Raw genomic sequence first — 24,354 nt, 5'->3', positions numbered from 1 at the left:
GGAGCCTAAAAGAGAAGCAAATTTCATCCGATCCGGCTGAAATTTAGTACATGGTGTTGGTATATTGTCTCTAACAATCGTGCAAAAATTGGTCCACATCGGTCCATAATTATATATAGCCCCCATATAAACCGATCCCCAGATTTGGCTTGCGGAGCCTCAAAGAGAAGCAAATTTCATTCGATCCGGCTGAAATTTGGTACATGGTGTTGGTATACGGTCTCTAACAACCATGCAAAAATTGGTCCACATCGGTTCATAATTATATATAGCCCCCATATAAACCTATCCCCAGATTTGGCTTGCGAAGTCTCCAAGACAAGCAAATTTCATCCAATCCGGTTGTAATTTTGAACATGGTGTTAGTATATGATCTTTAACAACCGTGCCAGAATTGGTCCATATCGGTCCATAATTATATATAGCCCCTATATAAAACGTTCTACAGATTTGACCTCCGGATCCTCTTGGAGGAGCAAAATTCATCCGATCCGGTTCAAATTAGGAACGTGGTGTTAGTATATGGTCGCTAACAACCATACCAAAATTGGTCCAATCACACAAAAATTGGTCCATATCGGTTCATAATCATGGTTGCCACTAGAGCCAAAAATAATCTATCAAAATTTTATTTCTATAGAAAATTTTGTCAAAATTTTATTTCAATAGAAAATTTTGTCAAAATTTTATTTCTAGAGAAAATTTTGTTAAAATTGTATGCGGTTCATAATAAAATTTTCGTCATTGTCAAAATTTTATTTCTATAGAAAATTTTGTCAAAATTTTATTTCTATAGAAAATTTTGTCAAAATTTTATTTCTATAGAAAATTTTGTTCAAATTTTATTCGGTTCATAATCATGGTTGTCACTCGAGCCAAAAATAATCTACCAAGATTTTATTTCTAAGGAAAATTTTGTCAAAAGTTTATTTCTATAGAAAATTTTGTTAAAATTTTATTTGTGTAAAATTTTTTGTCAAAATTTTCTTTCTATAGAAAATTTTGTCAAAATTTTTATTTCTATAGAAAATTTTGTGAAAATTTTATTTCTATAGAAAATTTTGTTAAAATTTTATTTTTGTAGAAAATTTTGTCAAAATTTTATGTCTACTTTATCAAACTGAATTATATTGGATCGATCTTTTGTGATTTAATATATACCACGTATGGACTTACATACAATTTAGAAGATGGTGTTAGTAGGTGTTAAGATACCTTGCCATCGGCAAGCGTTACCGCAACTTAAGTAATTCGATTCTGGATGACAGTGTTTAGAAGAAGTTTCTACGCAATCCATGATGGAGGGTACATAAGCTTCGGCCTGGCCGAACTTACGGCCGTATATACTTGTTTGACCTAATATTAGCTGGTTTTTGAGTTTAAATACATATCATGTGCAACCTTTTCGTTTGTCTAACTTTTTTTCCGTACTAAAGCATTTTCTGGATGTGTGTATCATATTCGTAAACATCACTGTCTTGTAAATCGTCCATTGTTGATATGGTATTTTGCGAATAAACACGTATTGCAAGTGAACATTTTCAAAGGAAAAAAATCCGAATTGGGTGAACTAACTTTGAAAACCAAATGACTCTGTGGTTTCCAATAACGATTCGATGCCATTTTGACCAGGAAACTACTTGTGACCCAGTGCTCCATTGGCGTTTAGTATGTGAACTGAAATATAACCGAAACTATCACAATGGTTTAGTGGGATACTTTACTCTTTTGAAAGTGTAGCCCAGACGCAAACACCATCCCCATTCACTAACTTACAACTACAGTGTGAACATTGCAAATTTTCTTTCTTTGGTTTTGTCAATGTCAACGAGAATGGAAATATTATGTTCGAATATTAGTGTACATTTTTAAGCCAGCTGCATTGTACAAAATTATTTATCTAATATGAAAGACTATACACACAAAAAAAATTCACGAAAATTTTTCCAATCTCAATTTTAATTGAGTTTTAAAAATTTAATTGATTTAAAAAAAAATTAATTGAAAAAAATTCATAGTATCAATTAATTTCATAATTGAATAAGAAAAAAATATTTAGAAGAAATTTCTTTAACATAAAGAAATTTTAATTAAACGAAAGTTCCTAATCTTTGCTTTAATAGGCTGAAATAACTTTAAAAAGAACAAATATATACAGCAGTAAGTTCGGCCGGGCCGAATCTTAAATACCCACCACCATGAATCAAATATTAGGGTTTCCTTTGAAATTTCAGGGGGGTTTGAAGACAGATCAAGCAGAGCAGTTCAACCAGTACACTTCACGAAGATAAATTTAAAGAGTGTACCTATGAAGACTATATAAGATCCTGGATTTACAAGAACCATTTTTGTTTGAGTTTTAGAGGAACCAATAACATCTCTTGTAAGTGTGCTAGAAAACATGGACCGGTCCATCACCATTTTCGGCACACCGCTTTATGGTCCTAAAATCCACTTTCCACTTTCAGGAAAATTGGATAAAAACTTCGGTTTCTATAAGCCCAAGACCACAAATCGGGGGGTCGGTTTATATGGGTACCATACCAAAACATGGACCGATGCTCACCATTTTTGGCACACCCCTTATGGTTCTAAAATACCTCTAGATTTCCCACTTCAGGCAAATTGAATAAAAACTGCGGATTCTAGAAGCCCAGGAAGTAAAATCGGGAGATCGGTCTATGTGGGAGCTATACCAAACCATGGACCGATACTCACAATTTTGGCACACCTTTTGATGGTCCAAAAATATCTCTAGATTTCCAATTTAAGGCAAATTGGATAAAAACTACGGTTTCTATAAACCCAAGAAGTAAAATCGTGAGAGCAGTCTATATGGGAGCTATACCAAAACATGGACCGATACTCACCATTTTCAGCACACCTCTTTATGGTCCGAAAACACAACTAGATTTCCAATTTCATGCAAATTGGATAAAAACTACTGTTTCTATAAGCCCAAGTAGTAAAATCGGTCTATATGGGGGCTATACCAAAACATGGACCGATACGCACTATTTTTGGCACATCTCTTTATGGTCCTAAAGTAACTCTGGATTTCAAATTTTAGGCTAATTGGATAAAAACTACGGATTCTAAAAGCCCAAGAAGTAAAATCGGGAGATATGGGGGCTATACCAAAACAGGGACCGATACGCACTATTTTTGGCACATCTCTTTATGGTCCTAAAGTAACTCTGGATTTCAAATTTTAGGCTAATTGAATAAAAACTGCGGATTCTAGAAGCCCAGGAAGTAAAATCGGGAGATCGGTCTATGTGGGGGCTATACCAAACCATGGACCGATACTCAAATTTTTGGCAAACCTCTTTATGGTCCTAAAATACCTCTAGATTTCCAATTTCAGGCAAATTGGATAAAAACTACTGTTTCTATAAGCCCAAATCGGGAGGTCGGTTTATATGGGGACTATATCAAAACCTGGACCGATATAGCCCATCCTCGAACTTGACCTGCCTGTAGAAAAAAGACGAGTTTGTACAAAATTTCAGCACGATTGCTTCATTATTGAAGACTGTAGCGTGATTACAACAGAAAGACAGACAGACGGACATAGTTATATGGTCCTAGAATTTCTCCCTGATCAAGAATATATATACTTTATATAGTCGGAAATCGATATTTCGATGTGTTTCAAACGGAATGAAAAACTTATTATACCCCCGTCACCATTCTATGGTGGTGGGTATAAAAATGTTTGATATAAAGAGTTAGACAAACGAAATTCTTTTTTTATACAGTATTTTCTTTAAAAGAAAAAAAACTCGAATTTATAACAAGCGATTCAACGATTGTCTGCAATTATACCCACCTCCATAGGAAGGTGGGTACATTAAGCTTGTCATTCCGTTTGTAACACATCGAAATATTGGTCCCGTAAAATATATATATTTTGAACCATGTTCTGGCGGTGTAACAGAGGCTCAGCGATCATTTCCTATCGAGGAAATTGTGTCGGAATCTAGAATAAAATGGGCTTTAAATAGCTTTGGACCATTCAATCCCCCGGACTTGATGGAATTACTCCGGCGGAATTACAAGCAATGGCTGAAAGAATTATCCCCTGGTTGGCGGCGATATATAAACGATGTGTAAACTTAGCATATATTCCAGAAAAGTGGAGGGAAACAAAAGTCGTCTTCATACCTAAAGCAGGAAAAGCCTCTCACTCGAGTGCGAAGGATTTCCGACCACTCAGCTTATCCTCATTCCTACTTAAGACCCTGGAGAGGATGATAGACATGTATCTTAGAACTAGCGTGGATTCAAGTTTGCTCTCGAAACGACAGCATGCATACTCGAAGGGCAAGTCTACTGAGACCGCATTGCATGAACTAGTCAGCTTTATAGAAAGCTCACTATCTGTCAAAGAATACACAATCGTGGCGTTTCTGGACATCGAAGGGGCGTTCAATAATGTCCATCCGAGCTCGATATTAAATGGACTGACAACTCTGAATGTTGATCCAGGTATACTTAGGCTGTTAGACGAACTTCTAATAAAAAGACGTATTTCAGCCACACTAGGGTAAGCAAACATACAAAGGTATGTGAACAGAGGCACTCCACAAGGAGGAGTTCTATCACCTCTTCTTTGGAATGTTGCTATAAACAACCTTCTCGATTCCCTTGAAAAAAAAAATATAAAAGTGGTGGCATACGCGGATAATGTGGCGCTAGCAGTCAGGGGAAAATTCCCATCCACAATCAGAGATATTATACAGAGAGCTCTCCGGATGACTGAGAAATGGGCGAAAGATAATGGTCTTGGTGTAAATCCAGCAAAGACAGAACTAGTCATGTACTGCAAAGATCGCAAAACTCCCACGGTTAGGCCCATTTCCTTAGGGGGCACTGAAATTCCCTTTGGCGAGTGTGCAAAATACCTTGGCGTTATTTTGGACAGGAAGCTGAATTTTAGGCTTAATATTGAAGAGAGGGCGAGAAAAGCCACGGTAGCGTTGTACTCGTGCAAAAAGGCAATAGGAAACAAGTATATACGGCCGTAAGTTCGGCCAGGCCGAATCTTATGTACCCTCCACCATGGATTGCGTAGGAACTTCTACTAAAGGCTGTCATCCACAATCGAATTACTTGGGTTGCGATAACACTTGCCGATGGCAAGTTATCGTAAAACTTTTTAACACTGTCTTCTATATTGTAAGTTAGCCCATACGGGGTATATATTAAACAAAAAAAGGCCGATTAAATACGTATATAATATAGTTTGACAAAAAAAAATTTTGACAAAATTTTCTATAGAAATAAAAACTTGACCAAATTTTCTATAGAAATAAACGTTTGACAAAACTCTCTATAGAAATGAAATTTTGACACAACTTTCTATAGTAATAAAATTTGACAAAATTTTCTATGGAAATAAAGTTTTGGTAGATTATTTTTGGCGATATGGACCAATTTTTGTGTAATAAGTCATCGGCTATATATAACTAAAGACCGATATTGACCAATATTTACATGGCTGTTAGAGGCCATATATTGACAAAATGTACCAAATTTCAACCGCATCGGATGACTTTTGCTATATATAATTATGGACCGATATGGACCAATTTTTGCATGGTTTTAGATACCATATACCAAACACCATGTACCAAATTTCAACTGGATCGGATGAATTTCGCTCCTCCAAGAGGCTCCTGAGGTCAAATCTGGGGATCGGTTTATATGGGAGCTATATATAATTATGAACCGATATGGACCAATTTTTCCATGGTTGTTAGAGACTATATACTAACACCACGTACTAAATTTCAATTGGATCGGATGAATTTTGCCCTTCCAAGAGGCTCCGGAGGTCAAATCTGGGGATCGGTTTATATGGGGGCTATATATAATTATGGACCGATATGGACCAATTTTTGCATGGTTGTTAGAGACCGTATACTAACATCAGGTACCACATTTCAACCGGATCGGATGAATTTTTCCCCTCCAAGAGGCTCCGGAGGTCAAATCTGGGGATCGGTTTATATGGGGGCTATATATAATTATGAACCGACATGGACCAATTTTTGCATGGGTGTTAGAGACCGTATACTAGGACCACGTACTAAATTTCAACCGGATCGGATGAATTTTTCTCCTCAAAGAGGCTCCGGAGGTCAAATCTGGGGATCGGTTTATATGGGAGCTATATATAATTATGGACCGATATGGACCAATTTTTGCATGGTTGTTGGAGGCCGTATACTAACATCAGGTACCAAATTTCAACCGGATCAGATGAATTTTGCTGCTCCGGGAGGCTCCCCAAGCCAAATTTGGGGAACGGTTTATATGGGGGCTATACGTAAACGTGGTCCGATATGGCCGATTTTCAATACCATCCGACCTACATCAATAACAACTACTTGTGCCAAGTTTCAAGTCGATAGCTTGTTTCGTTCGGAAGTTAGCGTGATTTCCACAGACGGACGGACAGCCGGACAGACGGACAGACGGACAGACGGACAGACGGACAGACGGACGGACGGACGGACATGCTTAGATCGACTCAGAATTTCACCACGACCCAGAATATACTTTATGGGGTCTTAGAGCAATATTTCGATGTGTTACAAACGGAATGACAAAGTTAATATACCCCCATCCTATGGTGGAGGGTATAAAAAGAGGGGACTAAAACCAAAAATTGTGCATTGGCTATACACGGCAGTAGTTAGCAGGGATCCGGAGCGGAGCGGAGCGGAGCGTGGAGCGGAGCGGAGCAAACCATTTTTTTGCCGGAGCGGGAGCGGCATTTCTAAAATCCGGAGCGGAGCGGGAGCGGAGCGGGAGCGGAGCGGTTTCCAAATGAAAAACCGCTCCGCTCCGAATAAAATATTACTTGAATGAAATGTGTAACTTTGAAATTACACTGTGTAGGTAATTTCAAATTTAGCTAGTACTTAGCGTAGTGTGAGTAAACGTTTAAAATGTACGATATGTATTTTTGTACGTACGTACATTGGGGAAAACACAACGTGTTTTTTAGTAATTGTTTTCAAAAACGGCAAATGTCAAAATATATCTCTAGTATGAGTTGTAAAAGTAACAACAGTACTTTCGATCAATTTCATCCCGTATTACTACAAAGATGTTTGTAATGAACGTCAAATAAATGCAATTAAACGATCTTATTTATATTTAATTGTTTAGTTTTCTACACTGAAAAAAATATTGTCGTGAAGTCAAAGATTCCATGTCCTTAGAATAAGAATGCAAATTTTGCTTAACATGGAAGACGCATTTCTCTAAAATAAAGTTTTTTTTTCTTGTCCAAAAGGCAATAAACTTTTGAATGAAGTTGTAATGTCCTTATAATTAAGTGATTTTACTTAAAAATGTGTATCATAACATGAAAGATACAATTTTTGAGGTAAGGTCAACGTGACTTTAATAATTAAGAAAAATTCTTTAAAATTAATAAAATTGTCTTTAAACAAATTTTTGCATCTTGCCTACAAAGCAAAAAATCGTTAAAAAATAAGACATGTTTTTCAACACTTTATTTTAAAGACGCTTTTTACTTGAAACATAGCATAATTTCTACTGGAAGTCGAGTCTTAATATGGAAAAAAAAATAACTCGTTAACTCGTTTTTAAAGGATTTTGATAACAACTGACGAAAAAAAATCTAAAAAAATTAAAAATTAACATTTGCTTCCTAGAAGCAAGTACATAACCCCCAAATATAAAAGAGAATTACGTCTTTAAAGTATCCTTACTTGTATTATCCGCTTCTTCGGCTCGGAATTAATACCCAAACTGTTAAAGTAAAGACAAAATCTTTGGAACCGGGCATGCTTTTTTTCATTCACATTTGCTTTACTATTGTACTATACCTAGCATTCTCTTATTTCTGATATTAGTTCTCGAAAATTTAATTAAAATTATGGATAGTTTCAATTTTGGTTGAAAAATGTGCGCATATACATTTATTATACAATAAAGGGGAAAAAAGCGAAATTAGGTAACACTAGATCTGAGTAAGAATATTCGTAGGTATACCACGGACTGATGTCGATGGAGGTTGTTGCAAACATAAACATACACACACACATTACAAATATAACAAAACCTCTTCTCTACGTCTGTTGCAAAACAAAAAAAACTTTCGGAGAGTAGTTACTTATACTCTGTGTATAGACTTTCAATTCCAATCAGCGTTGCCGTTTTGGTCCGATCTGACCAAAATTGGTCCAAAAGATTTCTAATTTTTAAATTTAGTCCGATGGTCAGACCAAACAGAATTTGGTCCATTTTGGTCCATTTTCATAAATTTGGTTTCTATCACATATTAAATAGTAGATGGTGCACCGCAAAGAATATTGTCGGGAGGCCAAATATTTCACATGCTTAAAATACGAATACGAATTTTGCTTAGAATAGAAGACGTATTTCTCTGAAAAAAAGTTTTTCCTCGTCTAAAAGTCTCTAAACTTTTCAATGAAGTCTGTTTGTCCTTATAGCTAAGTGATTCGACATAAAAATGTGTATCCTAACATGAATGCAAATTTCGTTTTAATGAAGTCAAAATGGATTTAATATTTCTGAAAAAATCTTCAAAATTAATAAAATATTTCAACACATTGTTTTAAAGTCATTATACCCTAAACCACATAGTGGTTAGGGTATAATAAGTTTGATCTGTCAAAAAATGTGCCTACAAGAAATATTGATTTTAGACCCCATAAAATATATACCGATCGACTCAGAATCACCTCCTGAGTCGATCTAGCGCTTGGCGTCCGTCCGTCCATCCGTCCGTCTGTCCATGTATTTGTTGTTCACAGGATTTCGGTCGCAATTATTAACCGATTTTGATGAAATTTGGTACAGGGAGTTTTTTTGGGCACAAGGACGAACGTTATTGAATTTGGAAGAAATCGGATCAATTTAGATATAGCTCCCATATATATGTATTGCCCGATTTCGACAAATGGGGTCACGTTGCACTTTTTTTACTAACCGATCGTCGTCAAATTTAGCACAAAATAATCTTCTGTATCACCCTTTAAGTCTGAAAATTTCATCGAAATCGGTTCAGATTTAGATATAGGTCCCATATATATGTATCGCCCGATTTTGTCAATTTAGGTCATAAAACCCTCATTTATCAACCGATCTTACTCAAAGTTGGCGAAATGTAATCTTCTATAGCACTAACTATATGTGCAAAAAATCATCGAAATCGGTTCAGATTTAGCTATAGCTCCCATATACAGTATGTCAAGAAAGTCTTTTGACATTTTTAATTCTGTGTACGTATGTATACTTTGCAAAATACATAATAAAATATTTTTTTAAAATTTCATTATATTTAATTTTGGAACAAAACATAATTTTTATCCCATTGTCAAATCACTTTCTTGACAAACTGTATGTACCGCCCGATTTTTCTAAATAAAATAAAACTCAATTGAACAAATAATACAGTGTTTGTACTATAATTTTCTCGAAGAGGAGCGGAGCGTGGAGCGGAGCGGAGCGATTTTTTTTTTCTCGGAGCGGAGCGGTTTTTTTTTCTCCGGAGCGGGAGCGGAGCGAAAAAAATGGACCGCTCCGGATCCCTGGTAGTTAGCCTATAATGCTATATGGTGTTGTTTAGATAAAGTTCAGCGTATGGCGAGCTTATGTATCTCAGGCGCATTTAGTAAGACAGGAACAGACTTCCTTAATGTCATGCTACATCTATTGCCTTTAGACATTTTGGCCAAGCAGTCAGCTGCAACAACGGCTGTGCGGTTGCGCGAGCTATCGATGTGGTCGGAAAAATTTTTCGGTCATAGTTCGGTCCTCAAAGTAATGCCAGATGTGCCTAACGTAGTGGATTACACCCTGGCAAAACCACTTTTCGACAAAAAGTTTGAAACTCTAATTCCCATCAGTGAGGCGTGGTGTACACAGACCCCGGGGGATAAAAAAAGATATAGAGGTTTCTATATTGATGGCTCCAAATTGAATGGACTGCCGCAAATCTCTCAACGAGATGGCTGAGCAGTACAATATTCACCTAATATGGGTGCCTGGCCATAGGAACATACCGGAAAACTGCGAAGCAGATGTATTAGCAAGGCTGGGAAGCGAATTTTAGGAGCATATAGCTTTAGATTACTGGCGGACCTGGAAAACGTTAACTTAAGCAGTTTGTTAATGTTTTTGGAGCAATCTGGTTGGTTCCACAAAAGTAAATAATAGAGGAGGTTCAGTGGTTAAGACTAGAAGTGCCCATATATAATAGGTACTTTTAGTTAAATGTGGTATCACAATGGACTGAATAGTCTAAGTGAGCCTGAAATTTAATCGGGCTGCCACTTTTGGGTCGTGGTGAAATTCTGAGTCGATCTAGCGGTTTTCGTCCTGAATGACAAAGTTAATATCCTACGGTGGAGGGTATAAATATGTTGTAACAAAAATTTTTGGGTAATAAAATTTTTGGGCTTTTTTGTTTACGATACCCGTTTTTCTTTCTTTGTATTTTAGGTTTGCTATTGGAATCAAGAAAAGTCTAGAAGTCTAGTCTTTCTTCGAAACTTGAAATAGCAATTTATCAAAGTCGACACTTAATATTTTCATATTTTTATATTAACTTTAAATTGCCAATTAAGTTGGATCCAAGTAAGTGTTTGCTTAAGAACTTTCTTAATGTACTTTGTTAACGTATTAATAATTTATAAACTCGTATAATGATCTCAATGGGTGTTCACTTCTAGATATATGCTACTAAAGTAAAATGAAACCACATTTCACACAAGTACTCATTAACATGTTTACCACATTAGAAAATCTCATCAAATCACGTTTAACAAATTATTTAATTAGTAACAGGTGTTGACCACCAATAAAGTAATAAACACCTTTTGGCTTTGCCCAACATGTCATTTAGCATAATTTCCAAATGGGTGCTGAATTCGTTAAAATCTGTACATATAACACTTCTTAGCGCTGCACAGTGGATCAACGTTAACATAGTTTGAAATCAGCATAAACTTAAACAGAATTGTAATGTGGTGCGAGAACTATGTTTATAATTTAAATTTCTATTTATACCCTGCAGCACTACTGTGGTACAGGGTATAATAAGTTTGTGCATTTGTTTGTATCGCCAAGAAGGAAAAGTCAGAGACCCATCGTTTAGTATACCGATCGCCTTAGAATTGAATTCTGAGAGGATTTAGCTATGTCTGTCTGTCTGTTCATGTATTTTTGTGTGCAAAGTACAGGTCGCATTTTATGTCCGATCGTCTTCAAATTTGGCATAGGGTCTTTGTTCGGGACAAAGACAATCGCTATTGATTTTGGAAAAAATCGGTTCAGTTTTAGATATAGCTGCCATATATATTTATCACCGGGATATGCCATATATATTTATCACCGGGATTAAGTTTTTTTCACTTCCGATGCAATCCTTTTGGACAAGTTTTAGAAAGTACGGAATCAGACCGTTTTAAGTAAAAATTCAAGTTTTGGACATCAAAAAAAAATATATATATATATAAAAATCATCCCTGTCGGGATTTGAACCTATGCCGTTTGACTTTTTCATAGTTGTTAGAGACCATATACTTACACCACGTACCAAATTTCAGCCGGATCGGATGAAATATGCTTCTGTTAGAGGCTCAACAAGCCAAATCTGGGGGTCCGTTTATATGGGGGCTATACGTAAAAGTGAACCGATATGGCTATTTACAATACCATCCAACCTACATCAATAACAACTACTTGTGCCAAGTTTCCCGTCGATAGCTTGTTTCGTTCGGAAGTTGGCGTGATTTCAACAGACAGAGGGCCGGACGGACGGACATGCTTAAATCGACTCACAATTTCGCCACGACTCAGAATATATATACTTTATGGGGTCTTAGAGCAATATTTCGATGTGTTACAAACAGAATGACATAGTTAATATACCTCCCATCCTATGGTGGAGGGTATAAAAAGTGCAAAGAATATGAAAACATTATAAAAAGTGCAGATGCAAGGAATGTAATCAGCAAATTTATTAGTGTTCCGACGCATGCTGTGTATCTCAATTGAAGAATCGTGTTCGTCAACGCATTCGAATATGACGTACGCACACATGACCGCACGGTATGTAATTCCACCTTTAAGGTATTATCCGCATACAGTGTTTTGGATATTTTACCAAATAAATAATTTTTATTATACCCTGCGCCACACTGTGGAACAGGGTATTATAAGTTAGTGCATATGTTTGTAACACCCAGAAGGAGACCAGATAGACACATGGTGTCTTTGGCAATAATGCTCAGGATGGGTCCCTGAGTCGATATAACCATGTCCGTCTGTCTGTGAACACATTTTTGTGATCAAAGTCTAGGTCGCAATTTAAGTCCAATCGCCTTCAAATTTGGCACATGTTTCTAATTTGGGTCAGAATAGAACACTATTGATTTGTGAAGAAATCGGTTCAGATTTAGATATAGCTCCCATATATATCTTTCGCCCGATATGCACTAATATGGACCCAGCAGCCAGAGTTTTATACTTATTTGCTTGAAATTTTGTACAAACATAACACTTAGTCGTACAGTCAAGTGTGAAAAATTTGATTGAAATCGGTTCAGATTTAGATATAGCTCCCATACATATCTTTCCCGATATGGACTAATATGGTCCTAAAAGCCAGAATTTTGGCCCCATTTGGTTGAAATTTTGCACAGGGAATAGATTTAGCATTGTAGCTATGCGTGCCAAATTTGCTAGAAATCGATTCAGATTTAGATATAGCTCCCATATATATCTTTCGCCAGATATGCACTTATATGGACCCAGAAGCCAGAGTTTTATCCCGATTAGCTTGAAATTTTGCGCAAGGAGTACAATTGGTAGTATAGTTATGTGTGACAAATTTGATTGAAATCGGTTCAGATTTAGATATAGGTTCCATATATATTTTTCGCCCGATATGGACTTATATGGCCCCAGAAGCCAGTGTTTTGGCCCAATTTGGTTGAAATTTTGCACTAGGAGTACAATTAGTAATATAGTCATGTCTGCCAAATTTTATTGAAATCGGTTCAGATTTAGATATAGCTCCCATATATATGTTTTTCTGATTTCGACAAAAATGGTCAAAATACCAACATTTTCCTTGTTAAATCGCCACTGCTTAGTCGAAAAGTTGTAAAAATGACTCTAATTTTCCCAAACTTCTAATACATATATATCGAGCGATAAATCATAAATAAACTTTTGCGAAGATTCCTTAAAATTGCTTCAGATTTAAATGTTTCCCATATTTTTTTACTAAAATTGTGTTCCACCCTAGTGTATTAGCCAACTTAAATTTTGTATAGATTTTGTAAAAGTCTATCAAATTCTGTCCAAATCGAGTGATATTTAAATGTATGTATTTAGGACAAACCTTTATATATAGCACCCAACACATTTGACGGATGTGATATGATATCGAAAATTTAGATCTACAAAGTGGTGCAGGGTATAATATAGTCGGCCCCGCCCGACTTTAGACTTTCCTTACTTGTTTTTTTTTATGATTTTGAATATATTCTAACGCTTTGCTGGAGCGTTTGACCACAAATGCTTTCGAAAATTCGAAATGTTTCTAGAGGGGATTTAGCATTCTCTTCGACAAAATATTAATAGTTTGTCCAGTCCAAAAATAAAAACAATGCACTTGACATGTTTGTGATGATCATATTCATTCTTTGCGTGCGTAAGTATGTATACCCAGCAAAAAAAGCGTAGCCAAAAAAGTATTGAAAATTTTCTTTTTGGATCCGGAAGTGGTGCAAAATTGACGCAGAAGCGATGAATTTAACATGGGCTTGTCATAGGACGGAAGTCCTCCATTTCAACAGCCGTTGCACTGAATTTGCATCACTTCTTTAGGTGTGATCCGAATTCAATGTTTAGGATGTAAATTAAAAATTTCTGTGATATTTTGTCAAATAATTAATTTTTAAAATTTTTTATAATTTTTAATGGATTCTAACGCTTGTCGAAAACGTTTGACCTCCAGTATTTTCAAAAATTCACAATTTTTTCAGATTGGATTTGTATTTTTTTTTTTCGAGAAAATTTTAATGATTTGTAACATTTTGTGAATTCTTACTCTGTTTATAAACTATTTGAAACAAAAACAAGTATATACGGCCGTAAGTTCGGCCAGGCCGAATCTTATGTACCCTCCACCATGGATTGCGTAGGAACTTCTACTAAAGGCTGTCATCCACAATCGAATTACTTGGGTTGCGATAACACTTGCCGATGGCAAGTTATCGTAAAACTTTTTAACACTGTCTTCTAAATTGTAAGTTAGCCCATACGGGGTATATATTAAACAAAAAAAGGCCGATTAAATACGTATATAATATAGTTTGACAAAAAAAAATTTTGACAAAATTTTCTATAGAAATAAAAACTTGACCAAATTTTCTATAGAAATAAACGTTTGACAAAACTCTCTATAGAAATGAAATTTTGACACAACTTTCTATAGTAATAAAATTTGACAAAATTTTCTATGGAAATAAAGTTTTGGTAGATTATTTTTGGCGATATGGACCAATTTTTGTGTAATAAGTCATCGGCTATATATAACTAAAGACCGATATTGACCAATATTTACATGGCTGTTAGAGGCCATATATTGACAAAATGTACCAAATTTCAACCGCATCGGATGACTTTTGCTATATATAATTATGGACCGATATGGACCAATTTTTGCATGGTTTTAGATACCATATACCAAACACCATGTACCAAATTTCAACTGGATCGGATGAATTTCGCTCCTCCAAGAGGCTCCTGAGGTCAAATCTGGGGATCGGTTTATATGGGAGCTATATATAATTATGAACCGATATGGACCAATTTTTCCATGGTTGTTAGAGACTATATACTAACACCACGTACTAAATTTCAATTGGATCGGATGAATTTTGCCCTTCCAAGAGGCTCCGGAGGTCAAATCTGGGGATCGGTTTATATGGGGGCTATATATAATTATGGACCGATATGGACCAATTTTTGCATGGTTGTTAGAGACCGTATACTAACATCAGGTACCACATTTCAACCGGATCGGATGAATTTTTCCCCTCCAAGAGGCTCCGGAGGTCAAATCTGGGGATCGGTTTATATGGGGGCTATATATAATTATGAACCGACATGGACCAATTTTTGCATGGGTGTTAGAGACCGTATACTAGGACCACGTACTAAATTTCAACCGGATCGGATGAATTTTTCTCCTCAAAGAGGCTCCGGAGGTCAAATCTGGGGATCGGTTTATATGGGAGCTATATATAATTATGGACCGATATGGACCAATTTTTGCATGGTTGTTGGAGGCCGTATACTAACATCAGGTACCAAATTTCAACCGGATCAGATGAATTTTGCTGCTCCGGGAGGCTCCCCAAGCCAAATTTGGGGAACGGTTTATATGGGGGCTATACGTAAACGTGGTCCGATATGGCCGATTTTCAATACCATCCGACCTACATCAATAACAACTACTTGTGCCAAGTTTCAAGTCGATAACTTGTTTCGTTCGGAAGTTAGCGTGATTTCCACAGACGGACGGACAGCCGGACAGACGGACAGACGGACAGACGGACGGACGGACGGACATGCTTAGATCGACTCAGAATTTCACCACGACCCAGAATATATATACTTTATGGGGTCTTAGAGCAATATTTCGATGTGTTACAAACGGAATGACAAAGTTAATATACCCCCATCCTATGGTGGAGGGTATAAAAAGTTAAAATTACCCATTAAAAGCATGAACAAACCAAGTTATAAAAATTGAATTACTAGAACTTCCTGGGTAGTTAAAATAAAGAGCATCATTAGGATTGCCTCTTCTGGAAGTGCTTTTAAAGTTGTGCCTTTGGAAGAACTTCCAAATTTTTTTTGCTGGGTAGGTATATATGTTTTTATATTGTTACCATTTTTTTAACCGATCTTATACAAATGTGTCATAATATAATCCTTTAATAAGCCGATAGGCTTTGTAGCTAGTGCTTTAATGTTTATTATAGTTTTTAAAATTGTAATAAATAGATAAATAAATAAATAAATAAATAATCCTTTAAAATGACTCTCAGACGTATCATCAATATACAGCCTCCCAATATTCAATATTCAAGATTCAATCAATGATAAAATTTATCATACTACTGCATATTCCAAAGCCCATATATTTGTCTTGTGTTGAAAAATTATCTTCACACTCGACTTGAATTCCTCAACTGACTGCCTGCAAACATCTCCATCTTACCCTGCAATCTTTTACATCGATTTTAAAAATTGACTAATTTCCTTCATCCGTTGGCATATCCCCTCAATAAAAACTCAATATTTTCAATTCTCTCATACTCGCATACGTAGCAGCCAGATAATAATCGCTCCATTTTCAAAAGGGTGGCAAAAGCATTTTTTTGTTGTTTTATTATTTTACCTGCATATTTTATTGAAACCGCCTTGTTTATGAGCATATAAATGTCATTATAAACAAACGTATAATGCCTTTTAATATTAAATATTCACATATAAAATGATATTAATATGAGACATTCAATAAAACTGGAACTTAGTGACACATCTGTGGTAAGAGAGAATCACGGTAAGAATGGCCCAAAAAATGTTAGGTTCTTTCCACCATGGTCCATGGATTAAGGACAATCTGCATCAAAAGTGGGTCCACCTCATGTCAAACAATTTTAAGTAAAGGAGTATATATTCGGTCTGACCGAGCATTCGGCCGACAAAATCACTAAAATCGAATTACTTGGGTTGTGGTAAAATTTGCCAATGTCAAGGTATATATCTATTCCTCAACATTGTCTTTTAAATTGTAAGTTAGTCCATATGGAGTCTCTTTTAGATACAAAAGTCAGATTAAATACTTATGTAAGCCTCTTTAGTTCTTGATAGGTTCTAGAAGTATTCTAGGACCTTAAAGAGGTGTGCTTATGAACACATAAGAACCAATTTTCGCATGGTAATTAGCGGTCCACATTACAAGCGGCTAGGATGAAATTTGTTCTTCAGAAGACAAATCTTGGGCGGTGGTTTTATATAGGGGCGATACCGACCAGTCTTTGCATGGTAGTTTGAGGGCGTAAGAAATCACATACGAAGTTTCGACCGGATAAAATTTACTCCTCCAAGAGGCTCAAATTATATATATAATTATGGACCAATTTGTGCATGATTGTTATAGAGCGTATGCTACCAATGCGTACAAATTTCAACCGGATCCCATGAAATTTCCAAGAGGATCACCAAGTCAAATCTGGCACCATAACTGAGAACCTTAGCACACTCAGCCACAATCACCATTGAACACGATGCATCGAATCGTCTATTCAAATGTTTGTGGTATGAACCTAATATGACACCAGGGCATGACATTCAAACTACTTCCTGAGATCTTCTTTATTATTATGAATCAAATGAACGCTGGTTCAAATCTCACCAGCGGAAATTTTTTATACCCACCACCATAGACTGGTGACGGGGGTATAATAAGTTTGTCATTCCGTTTGTAACATATCGAAATATCGATTTCCGACTATATAAAGTATATATATTCTTGATCAGGGAGAAATTCTAAGACGATATAAGCATGTCCGTCTGTCTGTTATAATCACGCTACAGCCCTCAATAATGGCGCTAATGTCCTGAAATTTGGCACAGATTCGTCTTTTGTTTGCAGGCAGGTCAAGTTCGAAGATGGGCTATATCGGTCCAAGTTTTGATATAGTCCTTATATAAACCAACCTCCCGATTTGGGGTCTTGGGCTTATAAAAACTGTAGTTTTTATCCAATTTGCTTGATATTGGAAATCTAGAGGTGTTCTAGGACCATCAAAAAGTGTACCGAAAATGGTGTCTATCGGTCCATGTTTTGGTATAGCCCCCATATGGACCGATTTTGCTTCTTGGGCGTCTAGAAAGTGTATTTTCTTCCGATTTGCCTACGATTGGAAATCTAGAGGTATTCTGGGACCATAAAGAGGTGTGCCAGAAATGGGGTGTATCGGTCCATGTTTTGATATAGCCCCCACATAGACCGATCTCCCGATTTTACTTCTTGGGCTTCTAGAATCCGTAGTTTTAATCCAATTTACTTGAAATTTGAAATCTAGAGGTACTCTATGACCTTAAAGACATGTGCCGAAAATGGTGAGTACCGATCCATGTTTTGATATAGCCACCATATAAACCGATCTCCCGATTTTACTTCTTGGTCTTCTAGAATCCGTAATTTTTACCCAATTTGCCTCAAATCGGAAATCTAGAAGTATTCTAGGACCTTAAAGAGGTGTGCCGAAAATGGTGAATATCGGTCCATGTTATGATATAGCCCTCATATAGACCGATCTCCCGATTTTACTTCTTGGTCTTCTAGAATCCGTAATTTTTACCCAATTTGCCTGAAATTGGAAATCTAGGAAATCTAGGAAAATAAAGAGATATGCCGAAAATGGTGAGTAGCGGACCATGTTTCGATATAGCCCCCATATAGACCGATCTCCAGATTTACTTCTTGGGCTTCTAGAATCCGTAGTTTTTATCTAATTTGCTTGAAATTGGAAATCTAGAGGTATTCTAGGACCATAAAGAGTAGAGGTGTGCACGTGAGTAATAGTTTACTCACGCTCACGCACACTCACGACTGAAAAATCATATTCACGCACACTCACGCACGATATTTTTTGGTAGGACTCACGCTCACGCACACTCACGAAAAGAAAATTTGTACTCACGCACACTCACGCACGCTCACGCACATTCACGTCGTGAATCACGAAAAATACCGTGACTCACGAAATATATCGTGATTCACGAAAAATATCGTGACTCACGAATAATTTTATGATTAATTTACCTTACCGAAGTGTCGGAAAACATGAGCATTATTAAAATCGAGAGTGTTATTAAACTCTTAACATCCCAGGTGTCATTAAAATTGTAATTGAATTTAACTCTTAAGGGTTTTATGTTGGTGAGCAGGAATATTTTCGTGAGTGTAATTCGTTACTCACGCACACTCACGAAGATATTATTTTCGTGACTCACGCTCACGCACGACATTTTGGTTTGTTAATCACGCTCACGCACTGTTTTCATGAGCGTGACTCACGACTCACGCACGAATCACGAAAATGTTCGTGAGTCACGATAATTTCGTGTCACGTGCACACCTCTAATAAAGAGGTGTGCCGAATATATTGAGTATCGGTACAGTTTTTGATATAGGCCCCTTATAAACCGGCCCTCCGATTTGGGGTCTAAATTCTAGAACTACAATTAAATGTGCTGAATACTGTGTGTATCCTTCAATGTTTCGGTATAGCCCCCATCACACGAAGCGGTAGTTCGGTGTAATGGTAATTTAACTCCTAGGGGTTCTACACACAAAAAATTTTTTTTTCTGATTCAATCACGAAATTAATTGATCCAATTAATTTTTTAATTGAAATGTCTTCAATCACAGAATTGATAGTATCAATTAAACAATTAATTGACAGTCAATTAAAAAATTAATTGATCCAATTAAATATTTAATTGATACTATTAATTTGTGTGATTGATTTTTATTTCAATTAAAAAATTTGTTGAATCAATTAAATTTTTAATTGAATATTTTTTAAAACTCAATTAAGATTTTAATTGGAAAAATTTTCGTGAAATTTTTTTCTGTGTAGAAATTGTAGTTTTTATCCGATTTGCCACAAATTGAAAATATACTGGCATTTTACTCCCATAACAAAGTGTATATGACTTAGTTTTAACGGTCCACTTGGTAAGGCCTCCATATAGACCGATTTCACTTATTAAGGGTATAGAAGGCGCACTGATCTGCTGGGGAAAATATCTGTCATCAAACCCCCCTGAATTTTTCAAAGGAAACTATTATATTTGATTCATGGTGGTGGGTATTTAAGATTCGGCCCGGCCGAACTTACTACTGTATATATTTGTTGTTTATTTTAATCATACAGTAAATGCAATTTTCCAATTAAAATCTTAATTGAGTTTTAAAAAATATTCAATTAAAAATTTAATTGAATCAACAAATTTTATAATTGAAATAAAAATCAATCACACAAATTAATAGTATCAATTAATTTTTTAATTGGATCAATTAATTTTTTAATTGACTGTCAATTAATTTTTTAATTGAAACTACCATTTCTGTGATTGAAGACATTTCAATTAAAAAATTAATTGGATCAATTAATTTCGTGATTGATTCAGAAAAAATTTTTTTGTGTGTGTATGATCATCTAAATGCACAAACTTATTATACCCTGTACTCCAGTAGTGGTGGAGGGTATAAACATGTAATATTATTCCAGGTTTTGTTGGGAAGTACATAGAAATGTCAATTTTCCTTATATTTGCAAAACATTTGTTCAAATCCATGCTGAAAGATTAATGAATCACGGCCCTGTTGAACATTTTTATTAGTTTTCATTTATAGGGTATTCATACAAATGGAAAGTTTCTACCCATTTCAATCATTATTTGCTTTTAACCTGAATGCCTCATATTCAAGATGTTGTCAGTCATAAAACATATCCTAAGAGTTTAGGGTGTGTTTAACAACGGGTATAATAAGAAATAAATCCCACAATTTTCCCATAATGCTGCCGTGGAGTGTAGGAAAACAGTGATAATATCTTTTAAAAACATTTTGTGGAATTTACAATCGCATTTCAATGGGATATATATACAAAAAACCATTATGTCAGTGAAATTTTTTCTTTGTACAAGTATCGATGGATGGGGTTTGTATTGATTCGATGTGGACCCCGACTTCACATATGTGTCCTTATATAACCTACATATTTGCAAAATGCGTTCATAAATAAAAATTTTTATTACTTTCCTTTAAATATAATTCCATAATTAATTCTAACATATGTGTTTAAGTGAAAACCAATATCACAAAATAAATGTAATGGGAGTTTTTTTTTGTGATATTTCTTGTAGTCGAATATACACGCAAAGAAAAAAACGTTTGGCAAACGTGTACCGAAAACGTGTTAGAGCATTTTTTTGTATTTCTTCGAAAATTTTAAACTTGTATCACCAAAAAAATTCGCTATTTAAAAAATTTTTATTTTTTCTATAAAAAAAATATTTTTGAACCAACAACACAGTCCATTTCGTTTATATCAAACACTGTTCTTTTCTGACTTTAAGTCTTTAATAAGACACATTTTACAGTTCCATAGTAAAAATTTTATATGGTAGTATGTAATGTTGAACACCATTTCGCAATCTTCCGAACATATCTGGAATATATGTAAAAAAAAAAAAATAATAAAAAAAAAGACATTTTGGTGTTCGGTCGAAGCAGGGATCGAACACACGACCTTGTGCAAGGCGGGCATGCTAACCATTGCACCACGGTGGCTTCCAACTAAATGTATGTTTCTGTTAAAGAAAATTTGTTTAATCGTAATCGTAAGTTCGGCCAGGCCGAATCTTATGTACCCTCCACCATAGATTGCATAGAAACTTGTACTAAAGACTGTCATCCACAATCGAATTACTTGGGTTGCGGTAACACTTGCCGACGGCAAGGTATCTTAAAACTTCTTAATACCGTCTTCTCAATTGTAAGTTAGTTCATGCGGGATAAGTATTAAACAATAAAAAGCCGTTTAAATACGTATATAATTCAGTTGGACAAAATGTTCTATAGATATAAAATTTTGACAAAATTTTCTAAAGCAATAAAATTTTGACAAAACTTTCTATAGAAATTGTCTATAGAAATAAAATCTTGAAAAAATTTTGTATAGTAATAAAATTTTGACAAAATTTTCTGTAGAAATAAAATTTTGACAAAATTTTCTATAAAAATAAAATCTTGACAAAATTTTGTATAGTAATAAAATTTTGACAACATTTTCTATAGTAATAAAATGTTGACAAAATTTTCTATAAAAATAAAATCTTGACAAAATTTTCTATAGTAATAAAATTTTGACAAAATTTTCTATAGTAATAAAATGTTGACAAAATTTTCTATAAAAATAAAATCTTGACAAAATTTTGTATAGTAATAAAATGTTGACAACGATTTCTATAGTAATAAAATGTTGACAAAATTTTCTATAAAAATAAAATCTTGACAAAATTTTCTATTATAATAAAATTTTGACAAAAATTTTCTGTAGAAATAAAATCTTGACAATATTTGTATTGTAATAAAATTTTCAAAAATTTTCTGTAGAAATAAAATCTTGACAAAATTTTGTATAGTAATAAAATTTTGACAAAATTTTCTATAGAAATAAAATTTTGACAAAAATTTTCTATAGTAATAAAATGTTGACAAAATTTTCTATAAAAATAAAATCTTGACAAAATTTTCTATAGTGATAAAATTTTGAAAAAAAAATTTCAGTAGAAGTAAAATCTTGACAAAATTTTGTATAGAAATAAAATTTTGAAAAATTTTCTGTAGAATAAAATTTTAACAAAAATTGTCTATAGAAATAAAATCTTCAAAAAATTTTGTTTAGTAATAAAATTTTGACAAAATTTCCTATAGAAACAAAATTTTGAGAAAAATTTTCTGTAGAAATAAAATCTTGATAAAATTTTGTATAGTAATAAAATTTTGAAAAATTTTCTATAAAAATAAAATCTTGACAAAATTTTCTATAGTAATAAAATGTTGACAACATTTTCTATAGTAATAAAATGTTGACAACATTTTCTATAGTAATAAAATGTTGACAAAACTTTCTATAAAAATAAAATCTTGACAACATTTTCTATAGTAATAAAACGTTGACAAAATTTTCTCTAAAAATAAAATCTTGACAAAATTTTCTATTATAATAAAATTTTGACACAAATTTTCTGTAGAAATAAAATCTTGACAAAATTTTGTATAGTAATAACATTTTGAAAAATTTTCTGTAGAAATAAAATTTTAACAAAATTTTGTATAATAATAAAATTTTGACAAAAATTTTCTTTAGAAATAAAATCTTGACAAAATTTTGTATAGTAATAAAATTTTGAAAAATTTTCTATAGAAATAAAATTTTGCCAAAATTTTTTATAAAAATAAAATCTTGACAAAATGGTAATAAAATCTTGACAAAATTTTCTATAGTAATAAAATTTTGAAAAAAATTCAGTAGAAGTAAAATCTTGACAAAATTTTGTATAGAAATAAAATTTTGAAAAATGATTCTGTAGAAATAAAATTTTGACAAAAATTGTCTATAGAAATAAAATCTTGAACAAATTTTGTTTAGTAATAAAATTTTGACAAAATTTTCTATAGAAATAAAATTTTGAGAAAAATTTTCTGTACAAATAAAAGTAATCAAATTTTAAAAAATTTTCTGTAGAAATAAAATTTTGACAATAATTAACTATAGAAATAAAATCTTGAAAAAATTTTGTATAGTAGTAAAATTTTGACAAAATTTTCTATAAAAATAAAATTTTGGCAAAAATTTTCTGTAGAAATAAAAACTTGACAAAATTTTGTATAGTAATAAAATTTTGAAAAATTTGCTAGAGAAATAAAATTTTGACAAAATTTTCTATAAAAATAAAATCTTAACAAAATTTTGTATAATAATAAAATTTAGACAAAATTTTCTATAGTAATAAAATGTTCTATAAAAATAAAATCTTGGCAACATTTTGACAAAGTTTTCTATAGTAATGAAATTTTGACAAAAATTGTCTGTAGAAATAAAATCTTGACAAAATTTTGTATAGTAATAAAATTTTGAAAAATTTTCGGTAGAAATAAAATTAATAAAAATAATAGTAATAAAATTTTTACACAATTTTCTATAGTAATAAAATGTTGACAACATTTTCTATAGTAATAAAATGTTGACAAAAGTTTGTATAGAAATAAAAATTTGGTATATTATTTTTGGGTATCGGCTATATATAACTATAGACCGATATGGATCAATTTTGGCATGGTTGTTAGCGGCCATATGCTAGCGCAATGTACCAAATTTCAGCACGTACCAAATTTCAACCGGATCGGATGAATTTCGCTCCTCCAAGAGCTCCGGAGGTGAAATCTGTGGGTAATATATAATTAAGACCGGTTTGGACCAATTTTTGAATGGTTGCTAGAGACCATATACCAACACCACGTACCAAATTTTAACCGGATCGGATGAATTTTTTCCTTTCACGAAGCTCCGGAAGTCAAATCTGGGGATCGGTTTATATGGGGGCTACATACTAGAGGTCTGCACAATTCCATTGTAAATACAGAGTACACGTGTACTTGCTACATGAGTACATCTA

Source organism: Haematobia irritans, chromosome 1 (assembly GCF_050003625.1).
Source record: "Haematobia irritans isolate KBUSLIRL chromosome 1, ASM5000362v1, whole genome shotgun sequence".
NCBI lineage: Eukaryota > Metazoa > Arthropoda > Insecta > Diptera > Muscidae > Haematobia > Haematobia irritans.
Note: the sequence above shows the minus strand (reverse complement) of the source record.